The following is a 17720-nucleotide window of genomic DNA, read 5'->3' as shown; positions in this document are numbered from 1 at the left end:
ATGTCGCCGGAAAAGATCCCTGGCCCCTAGAGGGATCAAACTAAATGGGGCTTTAATAGGTCTCTTCCAGCTCAGATTTCATGGGTAATTGGAAGCAGGTCCTGAGCTGAGCAGAGTGGGCTGGCTCTATGGGCTGGCTCTAGGAGCCTTATGGGCTGGGGCCTGAAGAGAGGCAGAGGGATGCTGCCTCCATGCCACTCCACACACCAGACTGGCCTCACTGGGGCTCCTGGATTACCTTTACACTGCTTTGGAAGTGCTGCTGTTTTAACTCCTTCAGGGTAAGAAAATGGATAAACGAGGAGGGAGAACCTGAATCCTGGCTCAGAGGGGAAAAGAGAAGCAGGTCATGTACTAGATACATACTAGGCCTTCATTCATTCATTCATCCACTCCACAAATCCACATTAACACTTAAAACTGGCAACCACCCTTTAAGATAGAGGCTTTACTTTTTTTTTTTTTTAAGATTTTTTATTTATTCATGAGAGAGACAGAGAGAGAGAGGCAGAGACAGGCAAAGGCAGAAACAGTTTCCATGTTTTGGAGCCTGACGTGGGACTCGATCCGGGGACTTCAGGATCACACCCTGGGCCAAAGGCAGGCACTAAACAACTGAGCCACCCAGGGATCCCGACGTTGTTTTTTTAATTGCAAAAGAGGCACACACTTGCTGAAATAAGATTCAAGCAATATCAAGGCATCTTAAGTAAAAGTGAAAATTCTCCTCCCCCACACCATTACTTGATCCTTCCCTCACTACTCGCATACTCCAGGGGTAGCTTCTGTCTACAGTTTATTGGATCTCCTTCCAGACCATCTTTAGTGCATTCTGTACTCCATCCTGATGTTCTGATTCAACAATACATCATTAATATCCCTGCAAGGCAATCAGCAGAGTGTGGATATTCCTCATTCCCATTTTAAAGATAAGAAAAACAGATTCAGAAAGCATTAGTGATTGTCCCAGACTGCACAGCTTGGCCTTGTTCTCACTCTGCCAGAGCTTCCAGCCTCTTCCCTGCAGCGGATAGATATGATAGCGGGGAGAGGCTGGAAACCCCCTGAGGGAGGTCTGGGATGGGAGAGGGGGACTGGAAGTGAGAAGGAAGCAGTGGGCTAGGAGTGGGTACATAGTCTGCTTGGATGCAGTGGCACCCCTCCTCCAGTGTCCCCCAGGATCCCTCAGTGTCCTCTCTGTGGCTTCGGCGCCCTAGATGTCTGGGCTGGGCAGGGCTCGTTAGCTGGTAGTGGAGGGGTTTTCAAACCAAATCTGTCAAGAGGAAAGGAAGGACTGCATTTTGGCCTCTGATGTACCTGGGACACACACATTCCTCCCCTGGCCTCAAGGGGCATTTCTTGCCTAACATCATTGGTGGGTGCTGGCCACTGCCCCTGCCTGCTAATGCTGACTAGATGGACCTGTTCTCCCTCCAGGACTACCATCCTATATTCCCATGTGGCCACAAGCTAGCTGGCCTCTAGCATGTCCACCAGTGAGGGGAGGGAGGTAGCCCTTACCCGAGCCCAGGCCCTGAGCAGCCAGGACCATCTCCTACTCACAGAGGGGTTGGGGCACCTCCTAGGAAGGTGACTGAGGGGACAGGCAGGTAGGAGGCCAGCCCAGCCTGTGCCTCAGCCTAAAATATAAACAAGACCAGCTCTGAAAAGGTCATGACCCAGAAAGCCTCCACACCAGACCTAACCTTCTTCTTCCCTGCCTGGGACCTCCAAGGGAGGGAATCCGGGAAGCTGAGAGAACACAAAGGATGGGCAAGGAAGAAAATATCCAGTGTTCCTTCTGGGCAGACATAGATGCTCATACCCAGGCACACGCATACATGTGTGTGCACATACGCTCATGCCAAAAGGGGGAACTTGGCCAAAATGTGGCAAAGCTGCCCGTTAGAGATGGTTTAGGAGATGCTGCCCTTAGAAGCAGGGGAATGGACCAGATGGCCTTGGGAGAGCTCTCCATTCACGAGACTGTCTGGAAAAATGTTCCCACAAGGACCACCCAGGCCTTGAAGGGGATCACAGAGATTCTCCCACAAAGCAATCAGGCCAATTGGAGGAGATGGATCCATTTGCTGATCCACTCATGTTGTCAATATCCTTGGCAAACCTACTCTGTACCAGGCTCCAGCTGAGCCTGGGAGAATAGATGGCACCTGCCCGGCTCCACTGTCCTAGGCACCAGTGGGCAAATGGGGAAGAGAGTCCCCAAATGGCAAGAGAGGAGCCCATCCCTGCACACAGGGTGGCTCATCAGTCCCTGAGGGGCCATAGGGTGGTTCCCAGCAGAGCTGGCACCCAGTATGAAGACCCTCTGCCCCAGCCCCAGCTGGTGGCCAGCTTAAAAGGAGCCTGGGAAGGCCCAAAGTCTCCTCTCTGTTTACCATGCAGGCCACCCCACAGTTCTGGCTCTGGCTGGGCCGCAGAAAGGAAATCATTAAGGAGTGTCAATTCACCAACTAATCGGATCAGCACGAGCGGCTGCAACATACACTGTTCCCTCCCTGGCTCCTCTGCTCCCAGCCGGTCACGGTGGCCCCAGTGGCCTGCCTGGCAGGCCGGACCCCACCCGGCTGAGAAGCCCTTCACAGCGGCCTAATCACCCTGGCGGCGGTGGCGTTAACAACCGTCTGTCCACCAGGCTCCTTCCTGGGGCTTGGTGGAGGGGCTGACCCCTTGCATCTCTCCTCTCAGAGGAGCGGAGGAGCGTGAGCGGGAAACTGGATCCCAGCAACAACCCGGTGGCCGCCGTCCAGGGTAACGCCTGGCTCCTTGTGCTGCCTGCTGAGTGTTTGCCCGGCTCCTCTGGCCAGGGGGCTGAGCCTCCCCTGCGCATGGAGGCCACTGCTCCCTCCCTGCCGCCAGGGCTGCCCCCAGTAGAGCTGGGGAGGAGGCGCTCCCTGCCAGCCAGAGCAAATTAGGTGCCCGGACGTTGAGGTCTGCTTGGCATTTCCTGTGTTGGCTTTGGCTGATGAGGCCAGGCCAGTGGGCCGCCCTCTTGACCCCAGCCCAGTCCAACAGGCACGTCCCAGACTCTGCAGCCCACAGACTTCTGTTCTGTACCCCACAGGGAATCCTGTTCCGGAAAAAAAAGATCACCCCTCCTGGCCTGGGTTCCCACTAAGCTGCCTTCCCTTGCCTTGTAGGGTGCTCTGATACCAGAGGCCTGGCCAGCCCCCAACCTGGCTCATCTCAGTGCATGTTCCTTAGGCTTGGGCATGGAGCCCACAAAATTTGTAGATCTCTGAGCTTCCCAGTGTTTCCTGGATGTGGTGAGGCGCTTCTGGTGGCGCCCCCCCCCCCCAGGCTGAGGTTCCACAGGGAGCTCTGATCTCCCCTGATTTCCTCCTCCCATCTGTCTGTGGAAAAATTTCCCCAGCCCAAGGTCTGTCCTTTGCCTGGACCCCAGGGAAAAGAGGTTGCTCTGGACATAGGCACCCTGGTTCCAGCTTGGGAACCCACGGGAGCTCCCGTCCTCAAACCCGGAAGCACGGGCTTCACCTGTAGGCTTCAGCATTGCTGGCTCCTGCTTCTCAGTTCATGTTTTCTTTGGCTTGGATCTCTGGGACACCAGATTGTCCAAAACAAGACAACTTCATGATACTTATTTTTCCAAAGAGCAGAGTCTGCGACACAATCAGGCTCTTTGTGTGCAGTGAAGTCTCTAGTAACCCCCTCCCCAGTTGCCCCTGTCCCTGCCTGAGCCAGGTCCCCTTGGGGCATGAAGCACTCCTCATTCCCAGTGGCCAGGGGTCTCTGGCCTAGGATTTGGCAAGGCCCAGCAGAGAGGGCAGAGCCAAATTCCACCCCATAGACCATCCATCACCGATCCACAGTTCTTTCCTCTCCTCCCCAGTCTTGGGGTGCCAGCATAGCCCCTATAAGGAGAACCAGGAAATCAGAAGAGCCTAGAGTTCGAGATGTCTGAGTACAAATCCTAGCTCTACTACACACAGCTGTGTGCCTTGAACAAGGTCCCAAATGGCTGTGGAACTTAGTTGCCTAGTTAGCAAAGTGGTGACAAAAACCTACAGCTAGGGTCTGTGAGAGGAACCCAGCCTTACTAGAGCCTTACCAGAGCCTTTGGAGCTAGCCTATAGTAAGCCCTCAATAAATGGCTACCATTTATATAGCTATCTATCTGCATGGGGTTGGCGGAGCAGTCACTAGGGAGTCCACAGAATTGTCCTGGACTAAGCCTAGGCCACACGCAGGATAGAGACTCTGTACCCCTACTCTGCTAGTTGCTTCTTTGCTCCCAGGCTAGTTCTGCACAGCCATCTCCCTGAGGAGGCTGCAGGCCCAGGCTGGCTCTCTTCTGGGCCACTCTACCCTAGGGACATCAAAAACTTATCACCTCAACTGGACTGGCCAGCCTTCCAGGGCAGAGCAATCTCAGAAAGCATCTGAAGATGGTTGGGTATCTTGAAACCCTATTTGTGGAAGTCTTCACCTTTCTCCAGGAAAAGAGAAGGCATAGCAAGAGGTACCTGGCTTCTCAGCACCAGGGACATGAGTCCTCTGAAATTTGCCAAATGTGTGGTAAAGGAAGGAAAAGCATCTGGATCTCCTACATAGTTTGTGGGAGGAGCAACAGGCATAATTTTTCTGGCAAGTCTGAGGTGATAGTTATCAAGATGACTGAGGAGTGTTTACACCTTGGTGAGCAAATTCTACTTCTGGTACTCTCCCTTGGGAACTAATGTGAAAATGACAGGGCAGCAGGGAGGGCCCATAAAAATGTCTACTGAGATGTTCTTCTTGTTTTTTTTTATAAGAAGAAACAAACAATAAAACAAAGAAGATACTTCAGTAGCCAATGGCAGGAGACTGGTTAAATCTATTATGCTGTATCTATGTACATAAGGAATTAAAGTGTAAGCACTAAGAATTAAAGAGTAAGCTAGAGTAGTCCTAGCACTAAGACTATTTCTAGGGGAAATTTTTAATGACGTGGCAACGTCGGAGTAAAAAAATCAGGATCTCTAACTGCTGACGAAGTATAAGCTTAATTACATGAAAAAATGTTATGAGTACATAAATAATATGTGAGGTGTGTGTGGGTATATACTAACCTGCCTTAAAAAGGAATGAATTCTGATTCTGACACATCCTATAACACGGATGAATCTTGAAGACATTTTGCTAAGTGAAATATGCTAGAGACAAAAGTACAAAGATTGTACAGTTCCACTTACCTGACGTACCTAGAAAATGGTCAAACACGTAGAGATAGGAGGTAGAGAGGTACTTGCCAGCCGGCGCCTGGAAGTAACAGAGAGTTATTTCTTAATGGGCACAGTTTCAGTTTAGGAAGATAAAAAGTTCTGGAGATGGTGATGGTTGCACAAGATTGTGAATGTACTTAACGCCACTGAACTGTATACTTAAAAATGATTAAAATGTTAAATTTTATGTTATGTACATTTTATCACAATAAAAAAAGAGGTCATAGGGAAACACATCAAATGTTCTTGATGGGTATTTTTGAGGGAAAGGATTATGGGTGACCTTTACTCTTTTTAGTTTCTAACATTTGCCCCTAGTAAATGAGATATTTTGTTTTGTTTGTTGTTTGTTTTAAGGAAGCTTGCTTCAGCATCTCCCAGATGTGCGGGGGTGGGGTAGGGGAGAGGTTAGGTCCAGCTGCAGCTAGAAATGAGGGGAGCACAGCCTGCTGGGGGAGGGCTGGCTCAGAGAAGGCTTGGGGTCGCCCCAAGCTCTTGTTCTACTGGCCGGCTTCTCTCTCTGCCTTCCCCCACACTCCTCCAGCAGTGCTTAGGGGCCTCTCCACGCAGGCACAGCAGTCACTAGCCTGAAGAGGCTGTCCCAGCTCTAGTGGGAATGCGGGCTCGGGGCTTTCTCAGACAGTCAGTACCCATGCCGCCTTCCCGCTGCCGCTCCGCCCCAGCCCAGCTGCAAAAACAACAGCCCATACCCCAAGCCCTGTTATTGCAGCCCAGAGTGGAGCCTCAGTGCACAGCGGAAGGACTGGGGATGGGGCCTGCCAGTCTTAAACAGACCTAGGGGCAGGAGTACTCTCAGGGGGGTTAGAGGCTCCCCTCCTGCTCCCTGGGGGAAACCTGGCTCCCAGGTGTGTGGAGCAAGGGCTTGGGGAGGCCTGGGGACCTGAGAGCCAACTCTGCTAGTGGCCTCCCTGGCTCCCTGGAGACTGCAGGGTGGGGGGAGGTATAGGGGAGGAAGTCAAGCCACTTGGGAACCCGCTGAACCAAGTTGAGCCAAGCCGTGGGCAGGAGGCGGCACCACCGTGGCTCCCAGGCAGGCCAGGGCCAAGGCTTTCCCACGGGGTGCAACTGGCCACTGGGCTCTACGGAGCCATCTACCCCAGGCTACGGCCTGTAAACCCTGGGAGTTTTCCTTGCAGTCTTCCCTTCAGGGGGTTAGGAGCTGGCAGGCAGATCCAGAACCCAGCAGGGCTCTTCCATATCCAGCCCCCAGCACCCAGAGGTGTGTGCTGGGCATCCCAGCAAGGCTGGGGTACAGCTCTCAGAGGCCTGCTACTCAGATTTCTCAGCACCCACTCCAGTCTCATCCACTGGCTCCTTACTCATGTGACAGAGTAGGGACACAGAACTTAGATCCCTAAGAACCCAAAGGCCTCAGAGATTGTTGGAAGCCCTTGTGTGACCCCCTAAAGGCCACTCCTGCCACTCTAACAGAAAGGGTGTGGATGGTGTGGTATTAGGACGTCCTGGGAGGTCTCCGGAGACAGACAAACCTAAGCTCTGCACCCACTAGCTGTATGACTAGACATGTCCCTTAACCCTTCCAAGTCTTGGCTTCCTCCACTGTAGTCTCTGAAGTCTTAGATGTAATATATAGTCTCTGGCACAATGTGAATGTTTAATCAGGGGAAGGCACTGTAATGCTTAATACACAAGCCCTAATAAATGAAGTTAGCTGAGATTGGAAAGAATTTTCTGATCTCAATGGTCAACTTAGTACTTCCTACCCATGGCATTCTGCACAATGTGGATGGCACACTTGAAAAGTCCCCCCACCGTTTCTTTTTCTACTCTGGTTAGGAACCAGTTAATCAAACTACCCTCTGAAGCTAGACAATGACTCTGTTTTTAAGGATGTTGTGAGCCATGGGCATCAAACCAGGGATAGAAATTACTTTAGGGGAAGAGGGGAGCCAGATGGGAGAGTAAGCCTTGGGCCTCTAGAAGCCACTGGCAGCCTCTGTCTGCAGGTCAGTCAGTGAGTGTCACTTATGTACCATGGGTGGGAGGAAGCTACTTGGGTGGAGGGCCCAGGCTTCCTGACTGGGATGTAGCCTCATGCAAGGTCTGTTGCTGTTCTGAAATGCTCTCAGGTAGTTACAATAATTCATTCATTCTTGAAAGAGAGGAGTTCTAGAAATAAAAGCTGGTATTATTTTTTATCTGGATTATCTGGTCTTTAAAATACAACCAGTTTGAAATACAAATCAAAACCACAAGATACCACTTTACACTGGTCAAAATGGCTAAAATTAAAAACTCAGGAAATAGACATTGGTGAGGATGCAGAGAAAGGGGAACCTTCCTACACTGTTGGTGGGAATGCAAACTTCCCAAACTGGTGCAGCCACTCTGGAAAACAGTATGGAGGTTCCTTAAAAAGTTAAAAATAGAACCACTCTATGACTCAGCAATTGCACTACTGGGTATTTATCCAAAGGATACAAAAATAGTGATTCAAAGGAGCACCTGCACCCCCGTCATTTATAGCAGCCATGTCTACAATAACCAAACTATGAAAAGAGGCTAGATGCCCATCAACAGATGAATGGATAAAGAAGAGGTGGTGAATATATACAATGGAATATTATTCAGCCATAAAAATAATGAAATCTTGCCATTTGCAACAACGTGGATGGAACTAGAGGGTATCATGGAACTAGCAAGATAATTCAGTCAGAGAAAGACCAATACCATATGATTTTACTCATATGTGGAATTTAAGGGGAAAAAAAAACAGATGAACAGAGGAGAAGGGAAGGAAAAATAAAATAAGATGAAAACAGAGAGGGAGGCAAACCATAAGAGACTCTTAATCATAGAAAACAAACTAAGGGTTGTTGGAGGGGAGGTTGGTGGGGGAATGGGGTAACTGGGTGATGGACATTAAAGAAGGCACTTGATGTAATGAACACTGGGTGTTACATGCAACTAATGAATCAGTAAATTCTTTTTATTTAAAAAATTATTTATTTATTTATTCATGAAAGACAAAGAGAGAGAGAGGCAGAGACATAGGCTGAGGGAGAAGCAGGCTCCCTGTGTGGTGAGACTGATGCGGGATTTGATCCCAGGACTCTGAGATCACAACCTGAGCCAAAGATAGATGTTCAACCACAGAGCCACCCAGGTGTCCTGAATCACCAAATTCTACCTCTGAAACTAATAATACACTATACGTTAACCAAATTGAATTTAAATAAAAAAAAATTAAAAATACAACCAGATCTTTATTAAGTACATTAGAATCACTTTATGATCACCCAGCTTGGGAGGGGCAGACCTATGATCTAAAATGAGATCCATCTGACTTCCAAGCTGCAACTTTTAAACAGTATAACATAACATGAGAGGATAGCTGGCTAGTGGGCATTAGTCTCCACATTTTTCTTTTTTCAGAACCACAGACTATTGTTTTGTCTATCTATGTACTTGGTACTATTCTCACTTAAGATGAACTTATCAATTGTGATATAATGAATCTCTTGATAAGAACCAGCTCACTAATTAGGGCTCCTTAGAGACCAAGAGATAAAGAATATGAAAATTTTTAACTAAAAGGCAAAATCCTCTAAGTTTAAAGGATGATGCTATTTTATTATTGAGTTTCTCCTAGTACAGGGGGTTTTTCCCAATATGAAATATGGTGCTCAGTATGAAAAGATGCTGAACAAATATTTGTTACATACTAAAAGACCAGCTATTAACACGCAGTCCTGATAACAATAGGGTGGTATTTTTTTTTTTTTCGTAATCACATGCCCTGGTACCATTACCTGTGTTTGTCATTAGAATTTTCCTCCAAATTCCTAGCAACTGACTAGTTCAAGTGGCAGAGAATTTCAAGAACAGAGCCAGATTCCACTAAAATACAAATCTACACTTAGACCAAGATCAGCTTCCAGTCTAGTAGAATCAATCAAATAATGCCTGAGAAGAGGGCTGGCCTCCCTGGAGGAAAAAAGAGAAACTTCGTCAAATCTCTAGCAACTCAAAAAGTTAAGCCAAAAGGGGATTTGTTGAGAAGTCTAAGCAAGGGTAGCTCTACCTTCAAGTCTGACTAGGTCATAACTCATTTGCCCTTTCTCTCTCACTCCAGGACTTGCCTCTCTTCACTTCTACTTCTTTTGGAGCAGTTGCCTGACTTTCTCCTACAGACAAGCTTCCTCCACAAAACAGGAAAGCTGGCCACCAAGAATCCCAAGCCAGTCTTCTGATAGCAGATGATCTAAAGGCGAGAAACACGCTTTCCTCTGAGGTCCGTATAGCAAATCACAGGGAAGGACTAAATGACTTTGTACAGACAGTGTCGAATTGGGGTGACTGCCCAGACCTGGGTGGTGTGCCATCCCTGTGGCTAGGAGCCTCTGAGATTGACAGTTCCACCTGAATGACATAAGGAGGGACAGTTCCCAGAGGAAAGGGGGTGCAGGGCAGACAAAAACAACAGGTGTCCATGACAATAGCACTTGTTCTCAGGTTGCATAGAGACATGACTTATCCACCAAAACAATCAGAGAAGGATAAAAACAGTAGTGTATTCACATGCCGCAGTGTTGAGTCAAAGCCTTTCAGGAAAAGGAAGTGATCCGATGGCATAAAGGAGATTCTTTGGAACAGGAGGAGAAAGGCACAAATATTTTGGTCAGCCTCCCTCCTCACAGTTGAGAATTATCATCATACTCACTCTATCTCCAAATTACCTTCAGAAACTATGATCTGATAACTTCACAGGCAATCAGCCAGAATGTCTGAAATTGGAATACTGGGAAAATCTGGAAGATCTGGTCAACATAATCATATTCCTGGTTGAGGGAAAGGGCCTGATGGAAAGATTTATTTTTCTTACAAATAACTTTTTTTTTTCTGGTTATAAATGGGATATATTTATTGTTGAAATATTGGGAATTACAAAACACAAATGAACATTAAAATCACTCTTATATTTGTTAGGACTGGGTGTGACTGCAAGTGATGGAAACCTCAAGGTAACAGTGGCTCAAATAAGATTGAAGTCTATTTTGCTTGCAGCTATATAAAGTTCAAAAGTCCGGGCTGGTATGATAGTTTTGCTCCTCAGAGGCCTCAGGGTGCCCAGGTTCCTTCTAGCTCACTACTCCTGAATCCTCGTCATCTAGGCTGACAGAGCAGAAAGGCAGCCAGAAAGAGAAAGGGATAAAGAGGCCGATGGACACATGCCAGCTATCTTCCAGGGAAGTTTCTCAGCAGCGGCAACACAACGGTTTCACATCATCCCAATAGTAAGAATGTAATCACGTGGCTACATCTACCTGCCGGGGAGACTAGACTAAGAAATGTAGTTGTTATTCTGGATGCCTATTTGCTGAGCCAAAACTCTATTAATATAGAATAGCTTAGGAGGCAATTTTAGGGGTCTCTGATAAACCTGTAATCATAGTACCAGAGAGAGCCACTGTTAACATCTTGGTGTATGTCATTTATACACACACATATCCACACACACACACTCATACCTGTATGTGTATATACGTATACACACACATATATATACAAATATATGATGTATATGTGTGTGTATATATGTGGGTGTGTATATTAATATATAATACATATGAATATTTTAAATGAAATTGAGATCTTACCAAATATATTATTTTTGCATCTTGCTTTTCTGAAAAATTGCACTTTAAACAGTCTCTCTTATTATCAATTTAGCAGAGTCATTTAACAATTACTGTAATGTGATGTAATCCATTAGAATTTTCTTTTAAAGATTTTATTTTTAAGCAAACTCTACACCCAATGTAGGGCTCAAACTCACAACCTCAAGATTAAGAGTTGTATGCTCCACCAACTGAGCCAACCAGACATGCCTATAATTTTCTTTTGAGTAGATGCTTTTATTTTATAAATCCTGGTTTATGAGGTTTTTAACTATTTATTTCAAAATAATTGTAGATTCACAAGAGATTGAAAGGAATATACACCGAAGTCCCATGCCCCTTCTTCCTACCTCTTCTAATGGTAACAACTTATACAACTATGGCACTACATCAACATCAAAATATTTTTTTAAAGATTTATTTATTTATGATAGACGGGGGGGAGGGGCAGAGACACAGGAGGAGGGAGAAGCAGGCTCCATGCAGGGAGCCTGACGTGGGACTCGATCCCGGGACTCCAGGATCACGCCCTGGGCCAAAGGCAGGCGCTAAACCGCTGAGCCACCCAGGGATTCCCTCAAAATCAAAATATTGACATTGACAGAATCTATAGTTTTAGATTTCACCAGTTACACATGCACTCATGTGTGTAGCTCTATGAAATTTTATGATCTGCAGCCTTGCATAACTATCTCCACAAGATCAAGAGACTCAACTGTATTATCCTTTAAATCACTCCTTCATAGCTACACCCATCTCATGCCCCCCATCCATCCCTAATCCCTGGTAACGACTAATCTATTTTTTATTTCTATGTGTTATTCCATGAATGATACATAAATGGAATTATGCACTAAATGTACTTTTGAGATTGGCTTTTTTCATTCAGTTCCTTGAGGTTCATTTAAGTTGTTGCAGTTATCAATAGTTTGTTCCTTTTTATTGCTGAGCCATATCCCATGCTATGGATGTGCCACAGTTTGTTTAAATGTCAACCAATTGAAGGACATTTGGGAAGCTTCCAGTTTTTGGCTATTATGAATAAAGCTGCTATGAACATTCATGCTGTTTGGACACAAGTGCTCATTTCTCTGGGATGAATGAGCAAGAGTGCAATTGCTGGATTGTATTATAAATCCATTTTCAGTTTTTAAAGGAATTGCCAAACTATTTTCCAGAGTGACAGCATGCAACCTACTTTTTAAACTTAACAATATGTTGTCAGCAATTCTTATCATAAGGTATTTTCCTATATTAAATATTCTCCTAAAATATGGATGGCAGTACCTAATTTCCAAACCAATTTCCTAACTTTGAGTATTTAGGAATATTTCTGATTTTTATGTTATAACTAATAAAATAAAAAATATTATTGTGGATAAATCTTTGTGCCTATTTCTGATTATTTCCTTAGTATAAATTCCTAAGACATACTGGTTTAAAGAGTATGAATGAACATTTAAAAATTTTTTGCTATGTTTTTTTTTCAAATTGTCCTACTGAAAAGTGTTTCAATTTAAAATCCCATAGCAATATATGAGAATTGGGCAAAGTTTCCAAAACTACTAATATTGCAACACAAATTACAAATAATTGGTATCTTTAACATATGAATAGACCTTACAAGTCAACCAAAAAACTAAATGCCCAATATCAAGATGCCTTGGGCTACAAGTGATAGAAAACTCAAAATTTTATAAATAGAGAGACATATCACTTTATATAATAAGAAGTCTAAAAGTTAGGCAACTTCTGGATTTGCTGATTTCACACAACTTTAATATAAGGCTCCACAGTACACAGACTAACAGTGCAGGCACTGAAGCTTTACTGTTGGATTAACATCTCAACTCTTCCACTTACTGGGTGTGTGTCATTAAGCAAGTTATCCTACTTATGCCTCAGGTTCCTATTTTGAAAATGGTTATAGTACTATCTATCTCATAGGATTGCTGTAAGAATGAAAAGAGTTTATATATGTAAAATACCCATTAAGTGTTGATATCATCAAAAGCCTAGGTTCTTTCTATTTTTCTGTTCTGCCATCCTTGGTATGTTAACTTTATCTTCAATCTTCAGACCTCACAAGATAGCTGCAAGAGCTTTAAGCACCATATCTCAGACAATCAGAGGTAGAAGAGACTAAGTAGTCTTCTCTGTTACTAAATAACAAAGAAACCTTTCCAAACAGATCTCTTTTTATCCTGCTGGCTAGAAAATGCATTACCCAACACCAACCTGTTAAGAATTTTTTTTTTTTTAAAGATTTTTTTTTTCTTAAAGGAGAATGGAATTGCCATGATTGGCTTAAACCAATCAGGATTTACCCATAAGTTAAAACCACTTTTCCTGTGGGTAGAAACCAAACAAGTTCTTTTAACAGGGAAGAAGAAAGAAATGGATATCGGGTGGACAACCAGAATGTCTGTCACGTACCATATTAGAAAAATGGGCAGGGCAGCCTGGGTGGCTCAGCGGTTTAGCGCTGCCTTCAGCCCAGGGCCTGATCCTGAAGACCCGGGATCGAGTCCTACATCGGGCTCCCTGCATGGATCTTGCCCCCACCCCCCTCTCTTCCTCTCTGTGTCTCTCATGAATAAATAAAAAAATCTTAAAAAAAAAAAGAAAAGTGGGCAACCACACACACCAGCAATTCATAAGAAATGCAAAGTCAAATAAATATGAAAAAAAGCTCACCTTGATTAATGAGCAAAGAAATGAAAATTAAAAGTTTTTGTATTTTCTCTATCAATTTGGCAATGATGAAAAAGAATGATAATAATCTATAATAGCAGTAAATATACAAGGTGCCTAGGAATAAATCTTTTAAAAGATGTGTAAGACCTATATGGAGAAAATTACAACATTTTACCAAACAACATTAAAGACACAGGGACGCCTGGGTAGTTCAGTGGTTGAGCGTCTGCTCAGGCTGAGGGCATGATCCCGAGATTCGGGATTGAGTCCCACATGGGGCTCCCTGCATGGAGTCTGCTTCTCCCTCTGCCTCTGCTATGTCTCTGCGTCTCTCTCATGAATAAATAAAATCTTAAACAAACATTAAAGACACAAATAAACAGAGAAATGTACCAAGTCCATGGATGGGAAGATTCAATATCCTAAAGTTGTCAATTTTCCTCAAATTAATTTAGAGATTTAAAGTAATTCCAAGCAACATATTTAGAGTTCTGTGTTTTGGTTTTTTTTTTTTTTTTAATGAATGGACAAATTATTTCTAAAATATATATGAAAGAGTAAAGGCCCCAAACTAGTTAAGACCCTCTTAAAGAAAGATATATGGCAAGGGAATTTTTCTTAACCAGATAGCAAGACTTTTTATAAAATAAGACAATAGTAAATAAGATAAGGTGATATTGGGTAAGGGATAGGCAAATTTAGCAATGGAACAAAATACTCCCCAGACAGACTCACCCATTATAGACACCTGGCATATTACAGTGGTAGCATTGAAATCAATGGAAAAAGAAAATAAAATTGGATTCCCACCTTTCACCCCACATAGAAAGTAACTCAAAATTAGTCATAAATTTAAAATTTTAAATTATTCAGAAGGAAAAGATAAGAGGTTACCTTTAAGCCTTTATATCAGAGAGGGATTTTTAAAATAAAACATGAAAAGCATTAACTATACAACACAAGGTTGATGCATTTGATCATATTTAAAATAAAGAACTCTGTTCAAAGACAACTCAAAGTACGTAAAATGACAACACATGAATTGAGAAAAGATATTTATATAAAAAGTGAAAAAGATTAGTGTTCAGAATACATAAGGTACTTCTACAAGTCTATTTTTAAAAAGATTTTTAAGAAAGTAGGCAAGATGGGCAGCCTGGGTGGCTCAGCGGTTGAGCATCTGCCTTCTGCCCAGGGCATGATCCCGGAGTCCTGGGATCGAGTCCCACATCGGGCTCCCTGTGTGGAGCCTGCTTCTCCCTCTGCCTGTGTTTCTGCCTCTCTCTCTCTCTGTATGTCTTTCATGAATAAATAAAAATATTTATTAAAAAAAAAGAGAGAGAGAACCACAAATACATGTAACAACATGGACGAATTTTAGGAATGTCATACCAAGTGAAAAAAGCAAGTTGTAGAAAATTACATTATAATGCCATTTGTTAAAAACTCCAAACCAAGCAGAACTAAACAATATGTTGTCTAGGGATATATATAATACTTTTTAAAAAATAAAACAAAGAAAAATCAATCAAAATTCAGTGGTTATCCTTGGGTATGTAGGAAGACAGGGAAATGGAGTAAACAAAAACACACATTAATGAGATGGTTCTGGCAGTATTTCAGGGTTTTTTTGTATACCTCACATATTTTTTTAAATTGTAGTAAAATACACAGAACATAAAATTTACCATTTTAACCTGTAAGTGTTCAGTGCAGTGGCATTGATGTATGTCCATCACCCACCATCCATCTCCCATCTCTAGAACTCTTTTAATGTTGTAAAGCCAGAATTCTGTACCCATTAAATAATAACTTATGTCTCCCTCCAGCCTCTGAAAATTACCATTCTACTTTCTGTGTCTATGTTTTTAAGAATCTTGGTTTTTAAGTTGAGAGGATGTGCCCATGTATGTTCATTTTGTTGTCATGCTTCATAACTTGCATAACTATATTATACACACAACATGTATTTTTTTTACATGTATAAAATAGTACATACCTTATGTTGCAATGGCCTGATGCTGGAAAAATAAAGAACAACAATATCTAAAATTGGTCAGAACATGCTAAGTGTTAGCAAGCATGCAAATTGGTACAATTTTTAGGACAATTCAAACTTAACACAAAATTGAGGAATATATTATGGCTTTTGGGAGGTACGGTGTTTTCAATTTTGGTTTCTAATTATTCGTTGCTAGTATACAGAAGTAAGATTGATTTTTGTGTGTTGACTTTGTATCCTTGCTAAATTCACTAATTAGTTCTAGGAGGGGTTTTTTATCATTGTTGTTGATTCTTCGGATTTTTTGTGCGGACAATAATTTCTGTGAATAGGGAGTTTTCTCTCTTTCTAGTCTGTATGTTTTTAACATTTTTCTTACCTTACTGCACTGGCTAGGACTTTGAGTATAATGTTAAATAGGAGTGGACATCCTTGCCTTGTTCCTGACCTTAAAAAGAAGGTGGTCTTTCACCATAAAGTATTATATTAAGTGCAGGCTCTTATTGTAGGTGCTCTTTACCAAGTTAAAGGAGTTCCCTTCTATTCCCAGTTCTCTGAGAATTTTCTTTAATTCACTGGCTGTCGAATTTTGTCAAATGCTTCTTGCATCAATTGATATGATCATGTGGTTTCACTTTTTTTATTGTTAATATGGGTTGTTAAGGTGATTAATTTTCAAATATTAAAAGAGCTTTGCATTCCAGGTTTGAATTCTATTTTGTAATGATGTATTAATCTTTTTTATGTATTGACTTGTTAATTGGTTACAGATTTGGACTTTGTGCCTTGAGGGATACTGGTCTGTAGTTTTCTTGTCCTAGCTTTGTCTGATTTTGGTATTGATGTAGCTTTTTGGAGGGCAATTTGTCAATTGTAACAAATGTCTTTAAAATGTGTGTCAGGGGATCCCTGGGTGGCTTAGTGGTTTAGCTTCTGCCTTCAGCCCAGGGTGTGATCTTGGAGACCTGGGATCGAGTCCCACATCAGGCGCCCTGCATGGAGACTGCTTCTCCCTCTGCCTGTGTCTCTGCCTCTGTGTGTGTGTGTCTCATGAATAAATAAATATTTTTAAAAATAAAATAAATAAAATAAAATGTGTGTCGGTTGTAACAAATGTCTTGAAAAATGTGGCTCAGTTGGTTAAATGTCTGCCTTCAGCTCAGGTCATGATCTCAGGGTCCTGGGATCAAGCCCCACATTGGGCTCCATACTCAAGGGGGAATCTGCTGCTTGCTCTCCTGCTGTGACCCCTGTTGTTCACTCTCTGTCAAGGAAATGAATAAATAAAAACTCTTTTTTCTTTTAAGTGTGTGTCCAAAGATTCTAAGAACTTAAAGAAATAGGGCTTCTCATTACACAGACTTTGGATTCAGACAGACGTAGATTTAAATATGAACGCATCCCCTTTACCAACTGCTTAAATTTTGTGGTTGCTTTCCTGTAAAATGAGGGTAAGAGGACCTACCTCATAAATTGCAAGAGATGAGCTAAGGCACACACAGCGCTAAGTCAACAGTAGCTCTTGGTATTATGTTATGTTCCCCAGCCTCTGTAGTCTGTTCAAATGGAAGGACATCATCTATGCTTCCACGTAAGCTCCCACTTTGAATATCCTTACTGGAGCGTATTCGGCCTCCTCATCCCGGATTCCCGTCTTATGTTAGATGTACGAGGCGCTGGGAATGCAAAGGCAACAAAAAGATATGGTTCCTGCCCTCAGGGAGCTGACTCTATTAGACACAGGTGCGAACCAACCAGTTCCATGCGTATAAGAGCATCATAATGGCCTGTCTGCCCGAGGTGCAGAGGGTCCCGGACACGCACTCTGAGCGTCTCTGCCAGGAGAGCCGGTGTTCGCCTGGGGACCAGGGCAGCGGCTTGTGTAGGGCAGCCTCGGATCTCGGGCGGTCGGGGGGGCGGGGGGGCGGGGGGGTGTCTCCGAGACTAGCTGTTTCCATAGCAATGGGACTAGCTACCCTCGTGGGGCCTCGCCGCTCACCTCTGGTTCAGCGTCGGAGGGACCCAGAAAGGCCACTTCCGGTCCTCCCGCCTGGGGGCTCGCTGACGCTCGGCGGCAACTGAGTAACTCGAGCTCCTAGCCGCTGATTGGCTCAG

At 43.8% G+C, this 17720-nt stretch overlaps 1 long non-coding RNA gene across 3 annotated transcripts; it reads right to left on the bottom strand.

The window, feature by feature from the left end:
* Positions 1-464: 464 nt before the first annotated feature.
* On the bottom strand, positions 465-17676 carry LOC129496395 (uncharacterized). 3 transcript variants are annotated; one of them, XR_008661719.1, is made up of 5 exons: positions 17605-17676; positions 17071-17281; positions 15603-15624; positions 5214-5280; positions 465-1273 (listed from the first exon to the last, which is right to left on the bottom strand). It is a non-coding gene; the product is annotated as an uncharacterized LOC129496395 (long non-coding RNA). The 3 variants fall into 3 exon arrangements; XR_008661720.1 differs by having other exon boundaries at positions 5223-5280; XR_008661718.1 differs by lacking the exon at positions 15603-15624.
* Between the last annotated feature and the right edge of the window lie 44 nt (positions 17677-17720).

The sequence above is a fragment of the Nyctereutes procyonoides genome, unplaced genomic scaffold (genome assembly GCF_905146905.1).
Source record: "Nyctereutes procyonoides isolate TBG_1078 unplaced genomic scaffold, NYPRO_anot_genome, whole genome shotgun sequence".
Classification (NCBI taxonomy): domain Eukaryota; kingdom Metazoa; phylum Chordata; class Mammalia; order Carnivora; family Canidae; genus Nyctereutes; species Nyctereutes procyonoides.
Note: the sequence above shows the minus strand (reverse complement) of the source record. Positions and strands in the feature narration are given on the sequence as shown.